The following is a 12297-nucleotide window of genomic DNA, read 5'->3' on the forward strand; positions in this document are numbered from 1 at the left end:
ACCAGACTTATTACACACTTACACTCACTTCTACAATCAGTAAGTATTTTCATGTTGACTGAGGAAACATTTTTACAGTGTGTGAGCTAAAAAGTCACCAGTCCTTCTGTCACTTATACTGAAGTAGCTGATAATCAATGAGAGTTTGTGAATCTCATGATGGTTTTACTAGTGAATTCACTTTTCTACCACTGGGGGTTTCTGCATATGCATTATAGTTCTGCATGTAAGTTGTAAATCATGCGCATACCATGAGTAACCATGAGAAACCGTGAGTATGTGAGGTTTACATACAAAACTGAGCGCACACACACACACACACACATGAGAAATGAGCCTCCTGAAACGTTCACTAATCTTTATTATAGCTCCACATTAGTAAATCACTTCCATTTTACATACAAAACTTGAACATTTCTGAAGAAATTATTTCTGTCTGATAGAAGTTTACAGTTTCCCAACAGGAATGACAAACAAAAGTGAGGATCATAGTTCTGCGTATGTCACTTAAAGAGCAGTGGGTCACTTCAAAGGTGATACAACAATGACAAATATGCTCCTGTTCCAATTTCATATTTGGAAAGATTACATACACAAAAAACAATGAAGTTCACAATGTAAAACATCAGATATTGTGTTTTGGTACTGTTTGTAATTTAATACACTTCAACAGAATTTGCTAATCACTGCTCTGTTTTATTGCCATTTCACATACAGTCCCAACAAGTTCTGGAATTAGGTTTATATATTAAATTTGGGATGAGAGGAACCGTTGCAGTTAATAGAGAATAGTGGTGACGTGAACTGATTGCTCGGTTTAAGATAAGATAAGATAAGATAAGATAAGATAAGATAATCCTTTATCAGTCCCACAGCGGGGAAATTCACATAGAAATCTGTATTGCACTTAGCATACTGCACAATACTGGCTGAGATTTTATTGTATAATCTGGGTTGGAGTTTGTTCACAGAGACCAATAAAAGCAGAAACAGCAGTCAAAACAGGAGCTCATGAAGCAAGAAGATGAAGAAATACATTCTAAACTGACATTGCTGATGAACCTGTTGCCCACAACAGAAGCTCAGATGCAAAAGCTGCAGTGTTGTAGCTTCTTAATTATCGACACCTCCAGGATCTCAGCGTTTGTGGAATCATTCAGTTGTGTGAAAGACAGAACTGCTGTGACTCTCTGAAACACAAAACAAAGCAGGAATAAATCACCACCTGTATAAATTCACAAACTGAGGTATCAGACTGTCAGTTTATATCTTGTGGTGATGATGACAGATTCTATAATGTGTTATCACTGCGTCACTGGGGGGTTCAGACAGCAAGAGGAGTTACACTCATAAGACTGGGAGTGAGAAAATAGCAGAAAAGGCCGAAGCAGAAGCTACAATAGTGTGCTCTTTGCTGGCAGGTGGTGGCGACAGACTGATCCCTTACAAATGCATCCCTTATAGTCTGTGATGCTTTCATTTCTGCATGTAAATTATTATAACATTCAGTCTATCTGCAGAGAATAAGCAGGGCCTGTCAGTCAGTAACAGTCAGCAATAAATGAAGGGTTTTTCAAACGCGTCATAGCTCACTGTTAAAAATTAGAATTCTTGTTATATCATGTTGTATCTTAACTTTTATGATGTGGTAGCATTTTTTCTAAATGCAATATTGTGATAATTTTAGAATCTTTGATAAAAGTTAAAGAAGTATTGTGATGTATTTTAACAGCAGGAGTCTGCTTAGTATTGATGTGGCAATTAATATGTAAAAAACGCACCATAAGTACTGACCAATAGTGACTCATTCTCTTCAGTATTTTTAATATGGTTTTCTACTCACTTGGGTTTCTCAGTGCCAGAACATGTAGTTTCCTCTGTAGAGAAAGGAATAAAGAAATGAAAAGTTAATAGATCCTGAAAGCAATCAGTTATGCCATATGAAATAGTAATAATAATAATAATAAAATAAAATGTAATATATATGAATATCATATCTGTCTGTGTATGTATATATATATATATATATATATATATATATATATATATATATATATATATATATATATATATATATATATATATATATATATTACATACACGTGTATATAATATACACGTTGTATCTCCATTTTTCAGTTTTTGACATGATTTCAAAGTACTTGTGGTCCTATATATTGTGTGTAAATTTCATGAAGATTGAACCAACAGAAATGACATGAAAACACATCTGGTTCCATTGTCTTACATTAAAGGTACAGTATGTTTTTTCCTTCTCCTGTAAACCTACCATTTTGGAGATATGAGGTTTTGATCTGACAAGTCTCTCTCTCTCTCATATATATAGATAGAGACACACACACACACACACACGTACATACATATATACATACATACATACATACATACATACATACATAGAGAGAGAGAGAGAAATTGGCTGCTGCCAACAGCGCTCGAGCCCTGTGTAACAACAGGAGGCACAAGAGTGACCGTACCTGGAGTGGTCATACTTTCCTGAGTTTCCTGACTGCTTAAAGTTGTAGCCACAGCTGTTTCTAACATAAGAGAAGAAGAGAGAAGAAACAAAGTGGTGTGAGTGGAACAACATTACAGCTTGATGATCAGCAGGTATGGACAGTATTTCTGATACATGTGATCTTACTTGAAGGTCTTTCAGTGACAGTGAGGTGAACAGTAACCCCCACATCTCCTGCACTGAACCAGTACCAGCCAGCATCACTCTTCTGCAGACCACTCATCTCCACACTGACAGACCCTTTTCCAAAGTCAGTGACCAGCACTGCTGAATTCTGGGATGTGTTAGTCTTCCCCCATGAAAAACACCTCGTCTTTAAATCTGCACCACTTCTTCAGTTTATTCTTATATTCAGCACTGTAGAGACACTGGACACTGACGCTGCCCCCTTCCTGACCACTCACTCTGCTGTTCATCACCAACACAGCAGGATCTGAATAAAGAGGCAGAGAATGAGTCGTATAAATACATCCTCCATCATAAATAACACGTCTAAGTTACAGTGAACAGATTCTACTTCACACAGTGAGACGTCTTACCTGAACTGACCGTCAGGTACACATAATCACCGTCATCTGATCAGTCACTAATTTCCACAGCACACCAATAATATCCAGAGTCAGAGTCTTGGAGGCTCTTCAGTTCCACAGTAAACATATTCTGGGTTGGATGATCAGTGACTGATGTTCTTCCACTTGTGTTTGTATAGGCTACTATTTTACAGAAGAGCCAGCCCTGCCCTTTACACCAGTATTTACGCTTTGATTTGCATTTCTCATCATAAAAACATGGAATAGTGAAAGATCCTCCACGTCTTACAGCTAAATTCTTCAGTGTCTTCAGCCTCTCAGAATCTGCAGAACAGAAGCCAATTAATTCAGCATTACTGTAGAACTACTTCAGAGGAAAGAGAAGATTAATATGTGATACAACTACAGATGGGAGTCGCAACACTGTACACTGAAATGGGCTGAGCTTGTTGCTTGAAGTATTTCCATTGCATACATGAAAAATGGGCTTCGAGCTGCTGAAGAAGAAGAAGAAGAAGAAGAAGAAGAAGAAGAAGAAGAAGAAGAAGAAGAAGAAGAAGAAGAAGAAGAAGAAGAAGAAGAAGAAGAAGAAGAAGAAGAAGAAGAAGAAGAAGAAGAAGAAGAAGAAGAAGAAGAAGAAGAAGAAGAAATATGTGAGTAAATGATCTACTATGATCATCATATCTTCATCAGTATATGCACCTGATATCTAAACATTGAGCCGGACCACCTTTTTTCAGTCTGCGCATATTGTTAATACATGAGGATGTGTGGTCTAAAAAACCTCTGCTAAACCCAAACCAACCTCTGACTTGTAAAATATTATTTCAGGCTTTACTGGGCAAATCACAGCAGCACACCGACTTTCTATTAGCATGTTTTTATCTCTTTACTCAGTAAGGCTACATCTCTCAAATTTAACAAAATTCTTACATAGTGTAGCTTTAAATTCTAAATCAGCAAGAAAATCATTGACTTGTAACAGGAAGTGAGGAGGTGGACACACATGTTGAGATAAGCGACTTATCATGGGCAAATCCAGGGTCACGCTCAAAACGGTCCAGGGTCAATGAGCCAACATGGATAGAAAACAGTCCGAAGACAATCAGGGGCGGAGTCACGAGACAAGGGGGCTAAACCAAAACACGAACACACGATACACACACACTAGGGGGCAGTGAGCACACTTGCCTGGAGTGGTGGGGAGCCCTATCCATAGTGCCAATAACAAGTCTTCTTCTTGTTCTTCTTCTTCTTTCGGCCGCTCCCTTTAGGGGTCGCCACAGCGGATCATCTGCCTCCATCTTGCCCTATCGATTGCCTCCTCTACTTTCACACCAACCATCTCCATGTCCACCTTCACTATATCCATAAACCTTCTCTGAGGTCTACCTCTTCTCCTTCTACCCGACAGCTCCATCTCCAACATTCTTTGCCCAATATATCCACTATTCCTCCTCAACACATGTCCAAACCATCTCAACCTGGCCTCTCTGGCTTTATCTCCAAACTGCTCCACCTTCACTGTCCCTCTGATCTGCTCATTTCTAATCTTGTCCATCCTTGTCACTCCCAACGAAAATCTCAGCATCTTCATCTCCGCCACCTCCAGCTCAGCCTCCTGTCTTTTAGACAAGAGTAACAATCTTCAAAACATACATCATAGCAGGACGCACTACTGTCTTGTAAACCTTCCCTTTCACTCTTGCTGCTATCCTTCTGTCACACATCAGCCCTGACATCCGTCTCCACCCACTCCATCCTGCCTGCAACTTCTTCCTCACCTCTTTTTTGCACTGTCCATTGCTCTGAATGGTTGACCCAAGATATTTGAAGTCATCCACCTTTATGACCTCTACTCCTTGCATCTTCACCTTTCCACCTGCCTCCCTCTCATTCACACACATGTATTCCGTCTTGTATCTACTGACCTTCATTCCTCTCTTCTCCAGTGCAAACCTCCACCTCTCAAACCACCAATGATCTGGACCTCTCGCCTTAGCCTTGCTTCAACAACTCTTTCCCATACCTTCATTGGGTGGCTCATCAACTTTATACCTCTGTAGTTACTACAGCTCTGCACATCACCCTTGTTCTTAAAAATGGGGACCAATACACTGCTTCTCCACTCATCAGGCATCCTCTCACTCTCCAGGATTTTGTTAAACAACCTGGTTAAAAAGTCCACTGCCTTCTCTCCTAAACATCTCCATACCTCCACAGGTATGTCATCTGGACCCACTGCCTTTCCATTCTTCATCCTTTTTAAAGCTGTCCTCACTTCCACCTTACAAATTCTCTGCACTTCCTGATCCAATATCTATCCCCCTGTTGTCCTCCTCTCTCTCTTGTTTTCCTCATTCATTAGTTCTTCAAAGTACTTCTTCCTTCTACTCTACACTCTCTGTTCACTCACTAGTACATTTCCCTCTCTATCCTTTATCAGCCTAACCTGCTGTACATCCTTTCCAGCTCTATCTCTCTGTTTAGCCAAACGATACAAGTCCTTTACTCCTTCTTTACTGTCCAGCCTCTCATACAGCTCATCATAGGCCTGAGACTTTGCCTTTGCCACCATTCTTTTCACTATGCGACTAGCCTTATAGCAACGTATCCCACTTTTTCTTAGCTGCCTTCTTCTTCTGAATACTCTCCTGGACTTCCTCATTCCACCACCAACTTTCCTTGTCTTCTTTCCTCTGACCAGACGAAACACCCAACACATTTTTGCCAGTTTCTCTCGCCACCTTAGCTGTAGTTTCCCAGTCCTCAGGTAGCTCCTCACTGCCCCCAAGGGCCTATTGCAATTTTTCCCTGAACTGCCTGCAACCATCCTCCTCCTTCAGCTTCCATCATCTAATCTTTGGCTCTGTCTTTACTCTCTTCCTCTTCTTTGTTTCTAACCTCATTCTACAGACAACCACCCTATGCTGCCTTGCTACACTTTCCCCTGGTACCACTTTACAATCTCCAATCTCCTTTAGGTGGCATCTCCTGCTAAGGATATAATCCACCTGTGTGCACCTCCCTCCACTCTTGTATGTCACCCTGTGTTCTTCCCTCTTCTGAAAATATGTGTTCACCACAGCCATTTCCATTCTCTTTGCAAAATCTACAACCATCTTACCTTCTGCATTTCTGTCTTTCACACCATACATACCCAGCACCTCTTCATCTCCTCTGTTCCCTTCACAAACATGTCCATTTAAGTCTGCACCAATCAGTAATCTCTCCTCTCTAGGGACACCATCTACCACTTCATCCATCTTACTCCAAAATTCCTCTTTCTGCTCTAACTGACAACCAACCTGTGGTGCCTATGAACTGACCACATTCAAAATTACACCATCAACAGTGTCAACTGTCTGACACTCTCTTTACATCCAGAACACTTTTCATAAGCTGTTCCTTTAGGATTATCCCTACTCCATTTCTCTTCCTCTCTACACCGTGATGGAACAGTTTGAATCCACCTCCAATGTTCCAGGCCTTGCTTACTTTCTATCTGGTCTCCTGGACACAAAGAATATCTACCTTCCTTCTCTCCATCATGTCTGCAAGCTCTCTGCCTTTACCAGTCATTGTCCCTATGTTCAGAGTCCCTACTCTAACCTCCACACTCCTGTCTTTCCTTCTCTCTTGCTGCCTTCTAACCTGCCTTCCTCCTCTCCTCTTTGATGGTTGTGGACGAAACCAGTCCTGCGTGTTCGTTGATGCAAAATAAATGAGATGAGTAGATCAGACTAAAGTGAAACGGTTTTATTACAGAATTCTGGAGAGGTTACAAACAGAGAACATGCATCATGTATCTCCCAAGTAAGCTCTGACCCCTTCTCATCTGACTCCCTTTTTATAGTCGCATGACCGCTCATTTCTTACCCCAGCCTCCAATGTGTGCGTTAGGCCATCTCACCAATCCACATCATAAAAGTTTAAGGATGCGCTCAAGACGTGAGTGCGTCTGCAAGGTCAGCTTAAGGTATTCCCTGTGTTTATCAACTCCCCCTGTTTTCCAGACAATGGCTCTGCTTATCTGACCAGATGAACCACATGTGTGGTGTGCTAATCCCAGTGTCTACTACTATCAGCTTCGAGGTATTACCTGTTATCTGAGATCCTTGTGTATTCCACCATTAGTCAGCACACAGCCTTATATGCTGACTCTTAGCTCTTAGAATTGTACAATATAACCATTAAGCTTTCAATGCTAGACATAAGGTTTCTTTAATACCTCTTATAAGAGTAATATGAACAATACTAAGGCTAATAATTCCACATGGTCTTCGACCTACAGTAGTCCAATTTCCACCAGCACCCTGCTGGTCAACAGCACCAGAGGCGGTCGTTGTTAACCTGGGCCTCATCCGATCCGGTATGGCAATTATATTTGTGATCTGCATGATAGTTTTGGCACAAGTTTTACACTGGATGCCCTTCCTGACGCAACCCTCACCATTTATCCGGGCTTGGGACCGGCGCCAGAAGTACACAAAGTACACTCCTAATGGCTGGTTTGCCACCTAGACAAAATAAATACAAAAAAATATACTGAGCCTTTATTTTGTATGAATACAAACCAGCTGACCATGAAATATACTTGCAGTTGTATTGCACCACACACTATGGGCCAGATTTACCAAACAAAATGGCTCAGCTGAGGCATTGATGGGTGCGCAGAAGGCTTTGCACATGCACGTGATGAGCTGTAGGTTTGAAGGTCACCACACAGTGGCAGTGTTGTGCTGTGCAGTGCAGCATCCTGTAGCATCATGAAGTTAAGTGCTGCTGCAGAATGTGTTGCCGTGTGACTGCTGATAGACATCAAGTTCAAATTTATCTTACACATGCTAGTACCTTTAGCTGAGGTGACACACAATATTTCCAGAAGTATTCACTCACCCATCCAAATCACTGAATTCAGGTGTTTCAATCACTTCCATGGCCACAGGTATAAAACCAAGCACCTAGGCCTGCAGACTACTTCTACAAACATTAGTGAAAGAATGGGTCGCTCTCAGGAGCTGAATTTCAGTGAATTTCAGCATGGTACCGTAATAGAAGTCCAGTCATGAAATTTCCTCACTACTAAAAATTCCACAGTCAACTGTCAGTGGTATTATAACAAAGTGGAAGCGATTGGGAACAACAGGAACTCATGTGGCCTTCAGATTAGATCAAGAACCGTGCGAGAGAGCTTTGTGGAATGAGTTTCCAAGGCTGTGCAGCTGCATCCAACCCTTACATCACCAAGCGCAATGCAAAGTGTTGAAAACCACTGGACTCTACAGCAGTGGAGATGTGTAATTTGTGTGACTGCATTGTGCCAAGTGTAAAGGTTGGTGGAGAGGGGATTAAGGTGTGGGGTTGTTCTTCAGGAGTTGGGCTTAGCCCCTTAGTTCCAGTGAAAGGAACTCTTAATGCTTCAGCAGACCAAGAGATTTTGGACAATTTCATACTCAGAAATTTGTGAGAACAGTTTGAGGATGCCCCTTTCCTGTTTCAACAAGACTGCACACCAGTGCACAAAGCAAGGTCCATAAAGACGTGGATGAGCAAGTTTGGTCTTGAAGAACTTGACTGGCCTGCACAGAGTCCTGACCTCAACCCAATAGAATAATAATAAATAATAAATTACATTTATATAGCGCCTTTCACAAATACAAGGTCACTTCACATAGCAAAAAAAAAAAAAAACACTATACAGAGGAGGAGGAAGAAAAATGTGCATTAAACAGAAAAGTTTTTAAGTCAGATAAGAGCAGTCCTTGAGGGATTGAGGAAGAGAATTCCAGAGTTTGGGGGCCATGGCACTAAAGGACCTCCCTCCCAAGGTGGAAAGTCTGGTGTGTGGAACAGCAAGTAAGTTATTGCTAGAAGATCTGAGAAAGCGAGTGGGAGTGTAAGAGGTCAGCAGTTCTCTGAGGTAGGGGGGAGCAAGGTTATGTAAAGCTTTGAAAGTGAGAAGTAAGATTTTAAACTTTATACGGGGCGGGACCGGTAGCCAGTGTAGATGGGAGAGAATGGGGGTGATATGAGCTGAACGCTTAGTGTGGGTGAGCACTCTAGCTGCAGAGTTCTGAATGTACTGTAACTTTTGGATAAACTTTACAGAGAGACCAACAAAGGTGGGAGTTACAATAGTCAATGCAGGACATAATGAAGGCATGAACCAGAGTTTTGGCATCTTTATCAGACAGGAACGTCTTTCATTACGTAAATGAAAGAATGCAGTCTTGGTGAGGAATTTGATGTGCAGATCAAAATGAGTGAGACAGAGATATCATTCAAACCAGGAGAGCAGAGTAAATCAAGAGTATGACCATGAGTGTGAGTTGGAAAATCAACATGCTGCATCAAGTTAAAACACTCTAAAGCTGAAAGGAACTCAGATGTGAAAGAGCATTCAGTATCAACATGGATATTGAAGTCACCAAGCACAATTATGGCAGAGCAAAGAGATGAGATGATTGTGAGGAGTTCATTAAATTCAGACAAGAAGTTAGCAGCAGGTTTGGGAGGGCGATAAACTAACAGGAACAGTAAAGGTGAGGAGGAAACAACCTTCAAGGCAATATATTCAAAGGTTGTAGTACTGAATAGGGAAAGTTCTCTGACCGTTAAACTGGAATGATGAACCACAGCCAGACCACCTCCTCTTCCTTTCAGTCGGGGTTTGAGAGATAACTGTAGCCTGGGGGCGTCACCATGTTTAAATGTAAGGAGTCACCAGGTTGTTGCCAGGTTTCCGAAAGAAAAAAACATATCCACGTTTTTCTGGGTCATGAGGTCGTTGATTAATGAGGCTTTATTGGTTATGGATCGTGTGTTAAGATGGACGAGGTTAAAGCAGCGACGGCTGGGGAAGAGAAGGTTCAACCAGATGTGAAAGTGAACGGAGATGGCCATGATTTACTCCACGGATGGCTTTAGTATCACGCTGGCGAGCACGATTATATGTCCATATAGTCGGGATCCGCGCATTAGAGCCATCACGGCCAAAACTAAACGAAGGTCCTCTTTTTGAGCGGTGGATGTAACGTGGACGTCGAGCAATCCCAAGTGTCCGGCAGAGATTATATGACGCGGAATCCAAGCGCGCATGGCAGGCGAGGTGTGTAAGTTCAGTTCGTGAGTATTTAAACATTGCCAGAGCGTAAAAAATAAGAATGAACAGCACGACTCGAGGCCAAAAACAAAAACTCTGGACACCGGCCGTGGACATGACGGAGAAGAGTGAACATGCCAGAGCTCAGACCGCGCACGTTAGCCAACCACACCCACTACACCACCAGCCAAGACTGTGAGAAGCACAAGCAGAAATGCGGCAGCTGACCACAGAACAAACTGGCAACAGCAACGAAGCAAGAGGGCACAAACACACTCACCACAGGTGCGGTCACGGTGCACGAGAAGAGGAAGAGGAAGAGGAAGAGGGCTCGAGCAGGTCTGTCATAGGCATTATCACAAAGCAAGATTCAGCTTGCTAGTAGAAAACAGAGAGAGAGTCCATCAATACTGGAGAGTCTCTGCGCCAAAAGTCCAGCAAAAAGGAAAGAAAAACAAAACAAACTAAACACCGGCGAGTAGCGGCAGCCAAACGGGCACAGTACACTCAACCGGAACCGGAACATGCGTCCAATGACCAAGCTGAACATCAGAACACTTTTGGGATGAATCAGAGCTTCAATCAGACTGCGACCCTTAACACACTCCTAATCCTTGTGGAAAGCCTTCCCAGAACAGTTGAAGCTGTTATAGCTGCACAGGGTGGGCCGACATCATATGAAATGCTGTGGATTAAGAATGGGATCTCACTCAATTATATATGCATGTGAAGGCAGACGAGCGAATACTTTTGGAAATATAGTGTAGCTTTAGCATTTGTCTGTTTATCTAAAAGACATGATCTACTGTGTCTTAATACGGCTTTAATTTAATGCCATAACAGCCAAATGCTGAGTGGTGTGTTACACACTGTGCGGAATTATTAGCCTTATTATTAAGTAAAAGCAAGTAAAACTTAGAAGACGTCTTGGTGAGTACCAGTTTTTGATCAACATGGCTGAATACGGTAAAAGAGATTTAGAAAAGGAATTGGATAATACAGTTGGGGTGGGGAATTGGCAATGGAAAACACTGGAGGAACAGATAATCATTTTGGCTAAAGCGATTTATGACTTAGAGACAGACCCAAAAAAGTGAAGGCAGAAACGGAGAAACTGTTGAGAAAATGGATGTTGGATAAAGAACTGTCTCCCCAAGACCAGATTTCTTTGGGACAGGCGTTAAATGATTTTACAGCTAGAGCAATAAAGGAATTAGACGAGGCTAAGGCAGAACACGAAAAGGCAGGAATGTTTAAGAAGGGAAAAGCCAGGAAGAGGTTATCAGATGCAGAACAGGAAATAGCTAAGGTCAGAAGTTTGAAGTGCACATATAATGGCAACCTGGATAGAATGGTAAGTATCCCCAAGTATCCCCACCCTCCTATGATAACCTAACGCCAGGCATTTTGACATGGACACCTGAGCTAGAGCAGGCGTTCATTGAACTAAAACAGGAACTAGCACATGCGGCTGACCTTGCTAGACCAGACTACACCATTCCATTCTACCTGGATGTTTCTGATACACCCTCATTGGTTAATGGAGTGTTGTTTCAGAAAAAAGGGGGAGGTAGACAGGTGTTAATGTACCTGAGCATTCCTCTAGATTTAGTAGAGAAAAGACAACCAAGTTGCACCAGACATGTTGCAGGATTAGCCAAACTAGTACAAAAAACAGCACACATAGTTGCAGGATATCCATTACATGTGCTGACCACACATGGAGTGGTAGCATATATAAATTCTCAGATGTTCACACTCACTCCCCTCAGGCAAAGACGCATACATAAAGTACTGACGGCCCCCAACATCGCTTACACTCACGACGGGATTAACATGGCAGATAACATGTTAGAAGGACCCCCGCAGAGTGTGCAAGAAAGGTAAAAATAGAAGGGAAATTAAGACCAGACCTCAAGGGCACGCCAATAGAAGGGGCACTAAATCTGTGGACAGATGGGTGCGGTTATAGGGGAGAAGGTGGAGAAATAAAAGCAGGGTTTGCGGTAGTACAAGAAATGAATGGGGAAGTAGATGATTTTTGGACAGTGATCTCAAAAGAAGTCAAGAACGGTCCCTCAGCTCAGAAAGCGGAACTATTAGCAGTCATTGCGGCACTCGAA

General features: G+C 42.2%; 1 pseudogene; it reads right to left on the minus strand.

Annotated features, from left to right (window-relative positions):
- Positions 1-343: 343 nt before the first annotated feature.
- Positions 344-12297, minus strand: part of LOC119261604 — a 42725-nt pseudogene continuing 30771 nt past the window's right edge.

The sequence above is a fragment of the Pygocentrus nattereri genome, chromosome 19, assembly GCF_015220715.1.
Source record: "Pygocentrus nattereri isolate fPygNat1 chromosome 19, fPygNat1.pri, whole genome shotgun sequence".
In the NCBI taxonomy this organism is placed as follows: Eukaryota; Metazoa; Chordata; class Actinopteri; order Characiformes; family Serrasalmidae; genus Pygocentrus; species Pygocentrus nattereri.